This window comes from Mytilus galloprovincialis, chromosome 1, assembly GCF_965363235.1.
Source record: "Mytilus galloprovincialis chromosome 1, xbMytGall1.hap1.1, whole genome shotgun sequence".
Lineage (NCBI taxonomy): Eukaryota > Metazoa > Mollusca > Bivalvia > Mytilida > Mytilidae > Mytilus > Mytilus galloprovincialis.
This window is the reverse complement of record NC_134838.1, coordinates 26,397,599-26,411,504: the sequence shown is the minus strand read 5'-3', so window position 1 is coordinate 26,411,504 and position 13,906 is coordinate 26,397,599. Positions and strand designations below refer to the sequence as shown.

The window sequence follows — 13,906 nt, the reverse complement described above, 5'->3', positions numbered from 1 at the left end:
GGCCTGTCCTACAGTATCAACTATGTAGTAGACCTATAAAAAAAGAAGAATTCATATATTCATAGTTAAAATGCAAATAAATAAGAAAATGTCCATATCATATGAAATAAATCATTATAACAGGTAATATACAGTATAATCAGCTTTTTCTTGTACTATGCTGAGGCTTATTTTACTTTTTTCTCTCTTTTTAATTGCTATTTCTATATAATTTATGATATAAAATCATTGTTTGGTGAACATAATCATTTCAAAACCAATCAATTGAATGTCATTGTTTATATTGGGATACAGAGTTATCTGTCTTGATATTTGATAATTCTTAAAATCCATGTAAAAACTATTTGCTTACAAACAGACCTATACATTGACTGTGAATAAAAGAAATATAATACCACACACCTGTAGAACTCTTAAAAAGGCACATTTTGTGATATGTTAAAATCATGTTTAGGCTTAATTAAGGTGGCAGAAACCAGTTATTTTACAATAAATCTTTAGAATTTCATGGATTTATGATTTTATTTTCTTGAAAATTCATTCAAGCTTGTATACAAATAAAATGTATGGTTTCAAGGAACTAAGATGTGTGCGTGCTTATGTAAATATATAGAAAACCTTTAAATTTGGGTGTCTGTCCAGCATGGAGATTTTAAAATTTATAAATGCATTGCAAATAAGGCAAACAATGTGATGCTATGATACCAATCTAATCCTCACCTGCAAAATCCTGCTAAAAGCCAACAAGAATTTTAGCCAAAATTCAAGAGAGAAAGGATATTCAGTGAAATAGAGCCTTGTCCGAACCTATCCTTACCATCAAAATCTCAAGATATTTTTGTTTACATAAAACTGAATTTTTTCCCCACTTTGATTGGATGCCGTCAAGTGAGGAGACCACAATTTTGACATCTGATTGGACCTATATGTGAAGGAAATCCCCAACCTGTGTATGCAACTACTTACTTGTGTAGTACAATAGCCTAGAATTTACATTCATTTATTTTTTCAGTCCAAATGATGCAATTATATACCTCAATACTTAACTATAACAAAATTTCTGCGTGGGACACATGTTCTGGTACACCAAAACTGGTACCTGCCACCTTTAACCACTCATTGAAAACAATATATTTCCATTTTTTTAGTCTGATTGAGTTCTATAGTCATTTACCATTAAAAATACATGCATTTTATATGGTTACAGCACAAAAGAAAACATGAATAGGCTTTGTAAGACCAAATTTATTAAAGCATTATTTGCGTCTTTTGCCGTTAAACTGCTTTGAATGCAAAAAAATTAGAAAAAAATGATTGTGTTCATATTTAATAAATTTTATTGTGTGAGTTGTCTGGTACAGTGTATGAACTATCCAACAGTTTATAAAACTACTTAAGTTTATTGTTTCATGCATGATATAAAACCACTTACAACTGATCTCAAGAAGTATTTTCCCATTGTTTGAGGTATCAAATAGTCTCAATTCTTGTCACTATCATTGTTCTGTTGACTGCAGTGCTGAAAAAGGCTTATTTATGAATAAACTAGTATTTTTGGTACATATGTTTCACTTTATAGATCCATGATGCATTAAACTAAGTGTACATTTAATGGCAATCAGTCTCATATCTCTTCTCCACATAAGCTAGCTGTTTAGGCGGCATGTTGAAATTTTAGAATTGCCACACTATTGCTGATGAGAGAGACCAGTTTTCTTATTTCTGTCGCCTGTCCTACAGTATCAACTATGTAGTAGACCTATTTAAAAAAGAAGAATTCATATATTCATAGTTAAAATGCAAATAAATAAGAAAATGTCCATATCATATGAAATAAATCATTATAACAGGTAGTATACAGTATAATCAGCTTTTTCTTGTACTATGCTGAGGCTTATTTTACTTTTTTCTCTCTTTTTAATTGCTATTTCTATATAATTTATGATATAAAATCATTGTTTGGTGAACATAATCATTTTAAAACCAATCAATTGAATGTCATTGTTTGTATTGGGATACAGAGTTATCTGTCTTGATATTTGATAATTCTTAAAATCCATGTAAAAACTATTTGCTTACAAACAGACCTATACATTGACTGTGAATAAAAGAAATATAATACCACACACCTGTAGAACTCTTAAAAAGGCACATTTTGTGATATGTTAAAATCATGTTTAGGCTTAATTAAGGTGGCAGAAACCAGTTATTTTACAATAAATCTTTAGAATTTCATGGATTTATGATTTTCTTTTCTTGAAAATTCATTCAAGCTTATATACAAATAAAATGTATGGTTTCAAGGAACTAAGATGTGTGCGTGCTTATGTAAATATATAGAAAACCTTTAAATTTGGGTGTCTGTCCAGCATGGAGATTTTAAAATTTATAAATGCATTGCAAATAAGGCAAACAATGTGATGCTATGATACCAAGCTAATCCTCACCTGCAAAATCCTGCTAAAAGCCAACAAGAATTTTAGCCAAAATTCAAGAGAGAAAGGATATTCAGTGAAATAGAGCCTTGTCCGAACCTATCCTTACCATCAAAATCTCAAGATATTTTTGTTTACATAAAACTGAATTTTTTCCCCACTTTGATTGGATGCCGTCAAGTGAGGAGACCACAATTTTGACATCTGATTGGACCTATATGTGAAGGAAATCCCCAACCTGTGTATGCAACTACTTACTTGTGTAGTACAATAGCCTAGAATTTACATTCATTTATTTTTTCAGTCCAAATGATGCAATTATATACCTCAATACTTAACTATAACAAAATTTCTGCGTGGGACACATGTTCTGGTACGCCAAAACTGGTACCTGCCACCTTTAACCACTCATTGAAAACAATATATTTCCATTTTTTTAGTCTGATTGAGTTCTATAGTCATTTACCATTAAAAATACATGCATTTTATATGGTTACAGCACAAAAGAAAACATGAATAGGCTTTGTAAGACCAAATTTATTAAAGCATTATTTGCGTCTTTTGCCGTCAAACTGCTTTGAATGCAAAAAAATTAGAAAAAAATGATTGTGTTCATATTTAATAAATTTTATTGTGTGAGTTTTCTGGTACAGTGTATGATCTATCCAACAGTTTATAAAACTACTTAAGTTTATTGTTTCATGCATGATATAAAACCACTTACAACTGATCTCAAGAAGTATTTTCCCATTGTTTGAGGTATTAAATAGTCTCAATTCTTGTCACTATCATTGTTCTGTTGACTGCAGTGCTGAAAAAGGCTTATTTATGAATAAACTAGTATTTTTGGTACATATGTTTCACTTTATAGATCCATGATGCACTAAACTAAGTGTACATTTAATGGCAATCAGTCTCATATCTCTTCTGCACATGAACTAGCTGTTTAGGCCGCATGTTGAAATTTTAGAATTGCCACACTATTGCTGATGAAAGAGACCAGTTTTCTTATTTCTGTCGCCTGTCCTACAGTATCAACTATGTAGTAGACCTATAAAAAAAAAGAAGAATTCATATATTCATAGTTAAAATGCAAATAAATAAGAAAATGTCCATATCATATGAAATAAATCATTATAACAGGTAGTATACAGTATAATCAGCTTTTTCTTGTACTATGCTGAGGCTTATTTTACTTTTTTCTCTCTTTTTAATTGCTATTTCTATATAATTTATGATATAAAATCATTGTTTGGTGAACATAATCATTTTAAAACCAATCAATTGAATGTCATTGTTTGTATTGGGATACAGAGTTATCTGTCTTGATATTTGATAATTCTTAAAATCCATGTAAAAACTATTTGATTACAAACAGACCTATACATTGACTGTGAATAAAAGAAATATAATACCACACACCTGTAGAACTCTTAAAAAGGCACATTTTGTGATATGTTAAAATCATGTTTAGGCTTAATTAAGGTGGCAGAAACCAGTTATTTTACAATAAATCTTTAGAATTTCATGGATTTATGATTTTATTTTCTTGAAAATTCATTCAAGCTTATATACAAATAAAATGTATGGTTTCAAGGAACTTAGATGTGTGCGTGCTTATGTAAATATATAGAAAACCTTTAAATTTGGGTGTCTGTCCAGCATGGAGATTTTAAAATTTATAAATGCATTGCAAATGAGACAAACAATGTGATGCTATGATACTAATCTAATCCTCACCTGCAAAATCCTGCTAAAAGCCAACAAGAATTTTAGCCAAAATTCAAGAGAGAAAGGATATTCAGTGAAATAGAGCCTTGTCCGAACCTATCCTTACCATCAAAATCTCAAGATATTTTTGTTTACATAAAACTGAATTTTTCCCCCACCTATATGTGAAGGAAATCCCCAACCTGTGTATGCAACTACTTACAAAAAAATGTATATATATTTTGATTCTGTCTATGTGTGGTCAAAACCCATATGGGGATATGAATCCAAGGATTTGTATAGTTACTATACAAATCCTTGATGAATCTAATAATTTAATGCACACTGTATGTCATGTGAAAAAAGTCAATTTAAAAGTAATTAATATACGGAAAAACAGGAAATAAATTATCATAAAATATCCTTCTAGATACTAGCATTTGGTCATAATCTAGTTCTATCCTAGTTATGTACAAATCCAGGATAGTAAGTTAAGTGTTATTAAAAAATTTAAAAAACAAGAATGTGTCCCCAGTACACAGTGCAATCCCATTGGATTAATTCATCTGGTTACCTGTTTATTTATACTAGTTACCAGTAACCAGAAAAATGTGACCAATGGGATTACACAGTTATATTAACTTCCTAAGTAAACCGGAAGTTAAGTCCTTACAAATTCAATGGTCTGGAAAAAGGTCAATAATTCTCATCTGAAGTGTGTTATTCTGTTTGAGGGGTATTCTCAAGGTACGTGAAAGTTGTTTTATTGTAAAGATAAATCAATTACCGACAGACTGGTGTACTTTTATTTGTGAAAAAATCAAGGGAAATTAAAAAAATATTGGTTGAAGCGAACACATTGAAAATTTCCGTTAGCTACCTTGTGTTTTTTTTGTACTGGTATGGATAGTAAACCCCACATTGACAGAAACAAGTGCCTGTGTTGACAAACACAAAGAAAAAAAGTTTGTTTCCAGTTTTTGGAGAAAAAAATAATTTGTTTTTGATTCTGAGAAAAAAAAATGTTTGTTTCACCCTCAGCTGCCACTATATGTAATGCTAAAATTGAAAGAAAAAAATTGTTTTCGACTTGTCGCGAAAAAATAGATTAAAAAAGTTTGTACAAAAAAAAAAAACATAGCCCCCCTCCCCCCAAGAAAATCAAATGGTTGCTGCCTAAGAGAGTAGCAGATTCTACCGAGGATTGCCGAATGTATATAGGTCATGCAACGAAGTCTGATGGCCTTCACCAATGAGCAGAGCAATAACAATATTTTCAACAACAAAAGGCCCCAAAAGGACAAATCTAACTATTAAAAGGAGAAAACTAACGTTGTAAATATGCAGAAGCGGATTAAAAGAGGGGGGCAGCCCCCCCCCCCCCCCCCCTTTTTGGGAAAAAATTTTGCTGGTTGCTTATATAGGGAATCACTGAAGCGTGACTGGAGCGGGCCCCCCTCTTAGGTCAGTCAGTGGGCCCCCACTTATGAAAGTTCCTAGATCCGCCACTGATATATACAAAATAATGAACGAAAAACAAGTATGAAACATAGAAACTAACGAAAACCACAGAATTACAGGCTCCTGACCTGGGGGAAAACACATACAGAATAAGGGGGTTTAAACATGGTATCAGGCGCCTACTTTCCCCTAACCTTGGCTATGGGAGAATATTCCAATATAAGAACAAACCATTAAAATCAGTTTGAAAAGACTCAAATCATCAGACAAATGTCAGATGGATACAAATAGAAATACATCTAACAAAAACACAGACTGTACCATCTATTCTCCTTGCATGTTTAAAATATTTAATAAACAAGATAGCATTACCCTTTGACCACAACCTGTGGTATATTCCAGGCGAGGATCCAGTCATTTTTAAAAGGAATTCCGAGCCCAGGAAAACTCCCTGGATCTGCTAATGATTTCACTGGGTTCATTGTGTCTATTTTTTTTATTTGAGGAAATAGGCAGTCGAATTATTTGTTGGTTTTCTTGGCATGGATTTCAATTGTGTTATCTCAGCAGGCAGATGCATGTTAGGAGCACTATCAACATAGTTTGATAATCTGTATTCCCCACTTTGCTTTATTTCCTGTCATTCTTTTATATTTTTGTGTTCCAATAATTACAGAATACAAACCAGCTAACTACTTTTTAATGGAATATATGTAAATACTAATATATAGTATATATATACTAACATGTCTAATAACATCTTGACTTGGTTAAAAGAGTTCTTTGATTCTATGAAAAGGAATGCTTTCCTTTTTTACATGCAATTTTATGATCTGGGGTGTCTGCTGTGCAGCTACATCTTTTTTCCTGGTATTTTAGAAATAATTGCATGCAGCCACAAAAGTCTAGACCTGGTATTGTTCTTTTTTCTATTTGTTGATGCTCTTGTTAACAGTTTTCAAATTTTCAACATATTTTTTGGCAGATGTAACTCATTTTTACCTACAAAAGAGAAGAATCATATAGATAATCGGATAATATAAATCAAGAATAAAAAAAAAAATGTGTAACAGTATGTTATAATATAAAGATCATAAGCATATACATAAATAGTCATCAGAGGGGGCCCACTCTAGTCATGCTTCAGTGATTCCCTATATAATCAACCAAATTTTTCGCACAAAAAAGGGGGGGAGGTTCAGCCCACTGCCCCCTAAATCTGCCTCTAAAGATACAATTTTCTTGTGTTGCTAGCTGATGATTCATTTTAATATCAATTGCATATTCAACAGGGGAAAACAGTCCAATAAAATTGTGATTTTCTAGAAGTATATATGATATTGTAAGATGAGTAATGTACTATCATGACTATCAACAAACTATCTTTTACATTTGCCTTGCTTCATACACAAATTAAAAAAAATGTGACTTTAACTGTAATATAGAACTCTAATAAATGTTTTTACATTCACTGATAAGCTGATCATTTCTAATGATTATATCATATATATACAATGATATCATATATATATACAATGTACTTACACCTTAAGTTCATAGAAGTCAATGTATGTTCATATATCTCTTTTTTTTCCATTTCAAATACCTCTGCAAACTGAACAGCATCTGCAACACTCAAAATCTAAAGGTTTGAAGAAGAAAAAGGGGGAATTTTCTTAGTGCAATAATATCAAACATGTCAAAACAGCAAAGATAATCAATATGAGAGATGTGTCATTTTGCACACATACATGTAAGATCATGTAACCCAAGGGGAAACTCCTTTCAAAGCAGCTATATTATTTAATGTTTTTTGCATAAAATACAAAATGGGATAATGGGATGCAATGATTTGTTATTTACCAAAAGGTCGGTATCCTGCTAACATGTTTGACCGAGGTTTGACCCAGCCACTATATGTATGTATGTGCCTGTCCCAAGTCAGGAGCCTGTAATTAAGTGGTTGTCCTGTGTTTATGTGTTACATACATGTATTTGTTATTCGTTCATTTTTTTAAATAAATAAGGCCATTAGTTTTTTCGATTGAGTTTTTTACATTGTCATTTCAAGGCCTTTTATAGCTGACTATGCCATATGGGCTTTGCTCATTGTTGAAGGCTGTACAGTGACCTATAGTTGTTAATTTCTGTGTCATTTTGGTCTTTTGAGGAGAGTTGTCTTATTGGCAATCATACATGTACCACATCTTCTTTTTTTTATATATACTGAATAACCTTTACATTCCAAAAAACCTGGTGAGTCACTCAAGTAGAGGGCACATTAGAAGATGTACTTGAATTGGTTCATATTTACATTTGTTGTAACCAGTATTTTGATTTATAAACTTGTACTATAAAAGAAATCATTGCATCCTGGATGCATTTAATGCTCTATCTATATAGCATAGAATGGTCAAATATTAGAGTACAAAGGCTTGGAAAATTTCAATGTTTAGCAGAAGGGTACATAATCCTTTATTTAAGAGCTTATGGTCCTTGTTATTATTAAATATTTATATACATGTATATATAAGCATAATGCCCAGTGATATTGTGTGCCTTAAATTAGTGGAGAAGAAAGGCTTTTTCCCCTAGAGAAGATTCCCAATTTGAGAAAAATGGCTTAAAATTATTCCCAAAAAAGACAACTTTTTTCTCAAACAGTGTAGTCATAGTAGTAATTGTGCATGAATACAAACTGAAAGACACTTGTTAATACATTTTTCATGCCTAATATGACCATATGTGCAGATATGAGGGTCTATTTATGTATTATTTATGATTACTGACAAAAGGGGTCTTATTTCAAAGCGGGATTTGACTGATCCTGAAAAGGGGTCTGTAATTTGAAGTTTCAGTCAAATTCATGGATTGGTTTATTCTAAATTTCCCAATTTGATGTAAATTTTGCATATTTTACTAATAAAAAAGGGTAGAGGTAGTTTTGAAAAAAGCCAACAATATCACTGAATGCAACCTGACTTCAAATAAAGAATACTTATTAACTTATTTAGGCCTTTTTCAACTAGTTTTTTATAGTTCCTTCTTATGCTGTATTGTAACACCACTGTCCCAGGTTAGGGGAGGGTTGGTATCTAGCTAACATGTTTAACCCCGCCACATTCTGTATGTACATGTATATGTGTCTTTCCCAAGTCAGGAGTCTGCAATTCATTGATTGTCGTTTGTTGATGTGTTACATATTTGTAGTTTTGCTTTTTATGTTACATAAGTTATTTAGTTTTCTCACTTGAATTGTTATACATTTGTCATTTTTCTGCCTTTTATAGCTGACTGCTGTATGGGCTTTGGTCATTGTTGTAGGCTGTACAATACTATATATTGACATATATAGAAATGTTATAATTTATGTGTCATTGTGGAAAGGTGTCTCATTGGCAATACTACCACATCTATGGTTTCCTTTATAAAATGAGCAAATATGCTTACCATGTGCAATACAACAATTTAAAAACTGACCTGACAATTAAACAATAACTGAGAGTACAAACATGGTACATTAAAAAAAAAAGAATACTTGTTTATATTATGTTTATCAAGAAATGCAAATTATATTAAATTTAGGATATTATTCACTAACATTCTGCCAACACTTAAAGTAGGAACTATATCTTGAATTCGTCATGACTGTGTGGTAAATATGTTCTGACGTGGTGTTTGATTACACTACAAACCGTTAAAGTCTGAAATGGCCTATATCTGTACTCGACTGTACTGATTTTTACTCGACCAGTCAGAATTGGTCTGACTTTTACTTGACATTACTCGACCCCAGTCTGAACCATACTTGACTGTACTGAATCGTACTTGACCCTTACCTTTGCCGTTGAAAATAGTCTGAACTATTACTCGACCAGTCTGAAACAGTCTTAACCCATTCTGACATGTACTCGACCTATTTTTCCCGTCTAAACTATACTTAACCAATAGTCTTAACAATACTTGACCAGTCTGAACCATACTAGACCAAAAACCCTCTATTTTTTAACTGTTTAAATAAATTTCTTTTTCACTGACATATTTAACAACAGCCAACAAAATTTATAAAAGATTTTAACCTTATAAAAGAAATATATCTCTGATTATAATTTTAGGATAAAAAAAAAATATATCATATATCACTTATATCAAAGAGGGATGCTTGGGGCAGACTCATAAATAAGATCACACCTGGTCAGAGGTATTAAATTCTAAATAACATTGATTCAAAATTGCAATATCCTGTTTAAATTAAATAACAAGGCCTTTCGAATATACATGTATGTACTAGATAAGTAATACACGAATTTAAGAAAATAGGGCTTTCTTTTAACTGTAAAACACACATGTACTGAGTTAATTAGAACATATTAAAGTGCTTCATGTATGCCATGTTAATTTGACAAAAAAATACTTAAATTAATTTAATTTTTTTTTTACTGTTTGGAATACATTTCCTTTTTTTTAAAAGGTGATCAAGGATTGCTAGGGAAATTCTATTATAATGCTTATATTAAATTCTTGGTTTAATGAAACAAAACAATTAAGCTCTCATTTTTTTAAAATTTATTAAGTTGTTTTATATACTATTTTATATATATCTTAAAAAAAACAATCACTGCATTATACATTTGTTATAAACTAAAGTCAACTGACAACATAAATCTATAATAGTCTTAAGTTAATGGTGAAAATAGTCCAGTTACCATAAAATACTTCCGAAATATTCATAAAATTTGAATAATATTGAAAATATTAGTCACAATTCACTTTTTTAGATTATTTGATCAGCTTGTTTTATTTATATTTTAAAAGTTGATATATATTATTATGTAAATGTTGGTTAATATTGAGTTGAAGTTATATTATGAGTGATTATTGTGAAATTTTAATTTCAGAACTGTATTGAATACACTTTTGTAATTTCAAGTTGTTGTTCAAATTTCATTTTTATTTAAAAAAATTTCTTAATTGATAAAATTCAGTTAATAGATACAAAGAATAGGTCTAGTTTGGTTAAGACTTTGTCGAGTATGGTTCTGACTAGGTCGAGTATGGTTCAGACTAGGTCGAGTACGGTTCAGACTAGGTCGAGTACGGTTCAGACTAGGTCGAGTACAGTTCAAACTCGTATAAAACAGTTAAGTACTGGTCAAGTACACATTCAGACTGTTAAGTATGGTTCAGACTACAGTCGAGTATTATCAAGTAAATCTCAGACGAATTCAGACTGGTCGAGTAAAAATCAGTACAGTCGAGTACAGATATAGGCCATTTCAGACTTTTAATGGTTTGTAGTGTTAGCATATCAATAGAACAACAACAATGTCTGCAAACTCGTTATTTTGTTGTTTGATTTAATTTTTGTCTTCCAATATCGAGTAGTAGAACTTTAAACACCATGTATGTTATGAACGTTAATTATAGTTTCATAGTTTTGTTTAGCCGAAAATATTGTTCCCGGCAAAATTGACAGTTTCCTATTTTGCGTTATGAAATTCCGCCAACATGTGGCATTCGGGAAACATCATTTGTTTTTCAGTTGTTATTAATCCTACATTTCATTAGTAACTGCATTTTACCTGCTTTATATTCCTAAATAGGTGTAAAGTCGGATGAAATTGTCCATTCCTTCAATATAATTCTATGTTTACATTCTCGATAACTTTAATAATAACATTTAACCTTGACCGGCTACGGACTATATTCTTACACGCAAGGATAAGTCGTGCTAAGTCTTATAAAAACCGGATCTTTCTTATAACGAAACGAATTTGAACCAAGCTTGAAAGATTACAAGAGGTAATAACGCATACACGAAAAACACATTCAAACGTTTTAACATATTGTATTTCATTTACCTGTATTTATTATTATTGATAATAATAATCTCTGATACTTTTAAAAGTTGTTTAGTCATTATTTAATATCCAGAAACCAAAGATATTGTTTTAAATTAAAGATTGGCAACAATCTTTACACTGGTGGCAGCGAATTTAGTTTTCTTTCTTAAGAAAATTTTAAGAATCTACGTGAATATTTTATTAGGCACGCATTTGTTAATGCCCGCGTCACACTGTCCCGATTTTTACACCGATGGCAACACGATTATGGAAATTTTCAAAATCGGGACTGATCGTATTTAGATCGGACTATTCGTAGTGCCATCTTTAACCATCGTAGAACCATCGGCCACTTTTTCTAGCCTTCGGGGACAACTTCGGGAAGGGTTCTAAATTTTTTAACATGTTAAAAAATCCCCGAAGGTGCGTCCGATGTTGAGGGTTCGTATCACCATCCTCACCATCGTAATGTCACCGGGAATGCATCTTTGAACATCGTATTGCATTTGTGTTTCCATCGTTTCCATCGGGCAGTTTTGACATTACGATGTCTACACGAATGAATCACGAAGCTACCCGAAGGTCTTACGATGGCAACACGACTTCGTGAAGACCTCGTAATCCCGTCGTGATGCCATCGAATAAAAGTACGAAGGTGACAAGATGGAACTACGACAGCAATTAATCCAGCTTAATGTAAGTTAATTTTCGCGCTTAAATACATTTAAAGTGCTATGCGCGATATGCACTGGTCAGTCTAATACGACAGTTAAGAAAGACGTTCACAAAACATGGAGCTCATATCATATGATTCTATGAGAACAAGAAAGGCGACAGCGTTGTTTCTATTAATTCAAATGGAACAAGAAGAGCAGGTATTACAGGCTCAGGATTTACTTTTACAAATAAAATATTATTTTTTGTCAATTTTTAATATCAAATAACATAATGAAAATCATCAACACTGCAGGTACACGTATATAGGGAAACCAACTTTTTCTTCATTATTCTGATTTTTATGTATCGTCTGAGTTGTTGTCACACGAATGTTTACTCCATAAACATTTTGTTTTCTATATGTCATATTTTGCCGTATTTGTTGCTTTCCCCACATCCTTCCTTTAGTCTATATTATTATGATATTCTCCTGGAAAGAGCTCTTTTTGAATAAAAGGGATCAACGAACCCATTACCGTACCTTTAAGATAGATCAGTAAACATAGGCATAATTATGGGTGATTATTCAGACTAGTGCAAACATTTAACAGTTCACCCATTACCGTACCTTTAAGATAGATCAGTAAACATAGGCATAATTATGGGTGATTATTCAGACTAGTGCAAACATTTAACAGTTCAAACAAGGCAATGCCGAACGTGGCACCCCCTCGTGGACAAATATGGACACTGTATTTGTATATGACACATGCAGAAAATGATGAATATGCATATTTGATACATAAACTATTTTTTTAGAAATCAACCAAAGGAGTAGGTTCAGTAAGACCCCTTTTTGGCCCCAAAATATAGCAGTTTTACAAAATTGTTAAAATGTAAACCTTTAGTTATTTATTGGACAGTAGAATGCTTCTGCTACACAAATATGGGCTGTTTTTGACAATACAATGCACATATATCCGGTACTGGGACCATTAAGTCATACTAAATTACTGAAATCCTCATAATTCCAGCATTTTAGTTAAATTTCAGACGGTTTTCGTGTAAAACGAAAGTGGCAGCATTCGTGTTCATCCTTAATATTGAAATGTAAGTTGTATTTTATGATATAACATAACATATATAAAGGTTGAGAATGAACACGGATGCGGCCACTTTCATTTTTACCAAAAACCATCTTAAAAGTGACATTTTTCGGCATATTAGGTAGATTTTTTATATTTAAGCTTGAATCGGATCGTTTTTAATGACTAAATCTGTTAAAATCTTTCACATAAACTAATTAATTCAAATAAAATAGACACTTAAGTGTTTAAAAAGTGGTCAAAATCTTTCGTCAGATGAACCTGAAATTTGAGGCCAAAATCCGTCCTTACCGGACCTACTCCTTAGTCAGTAACTGGAAATACCCACGGTCTTCCGTCTTATGATAAACCAAAAATTAAATGCACAATATAATGTACTATGAATATATTGATCAAACAATTTAAAACGCGTGATGCCTTCGACATATAATTTAAATGCATCGTAAGCTGTACACGACGTCTTTTAGACATCGTATGGCCATCGCGCCATCATCGTAAACCATCGTGTAGCCTTCGTGATCCATCTTGTAGGCATCGGCTGAGATATGAAGCTTAGATACCGTCTTCGGTTAACCTTCGTATGTCCATCTTTTGCTATCGTATATACTTTCGGCACCCTCGTATAGACTTCGTTATTCATCGTACTTGCTTCGGTCACTTTTGGGTATTTTAACGAGATCGGGACCAACTTCGT

At 32.0% G+C, this 13,906-nt stretch overlaps 1 long non-coding RNA gene across 1 annotated transcript; it reads right to left on the bottom strand.

The window, feature by feature from the left end:
- Window positions 1–4,302, bottom strand: LOC143070740 (uncharacterized). The gene is made up of 4 exons (XR_012976674.1): window positions 4,176–4,302; window positions 3,160–3,486; window positions 1,433–1,759; window positions 1–33 (listed from the first exon to the last, which is right to left on the bottom strand). It is a non-coding gene; the product is annotated as an uncharacterized LOC143070740 (long non-coding RNA).
- Window positions 4,303–13,906: the final 9,604 nt, after the last annotated feature.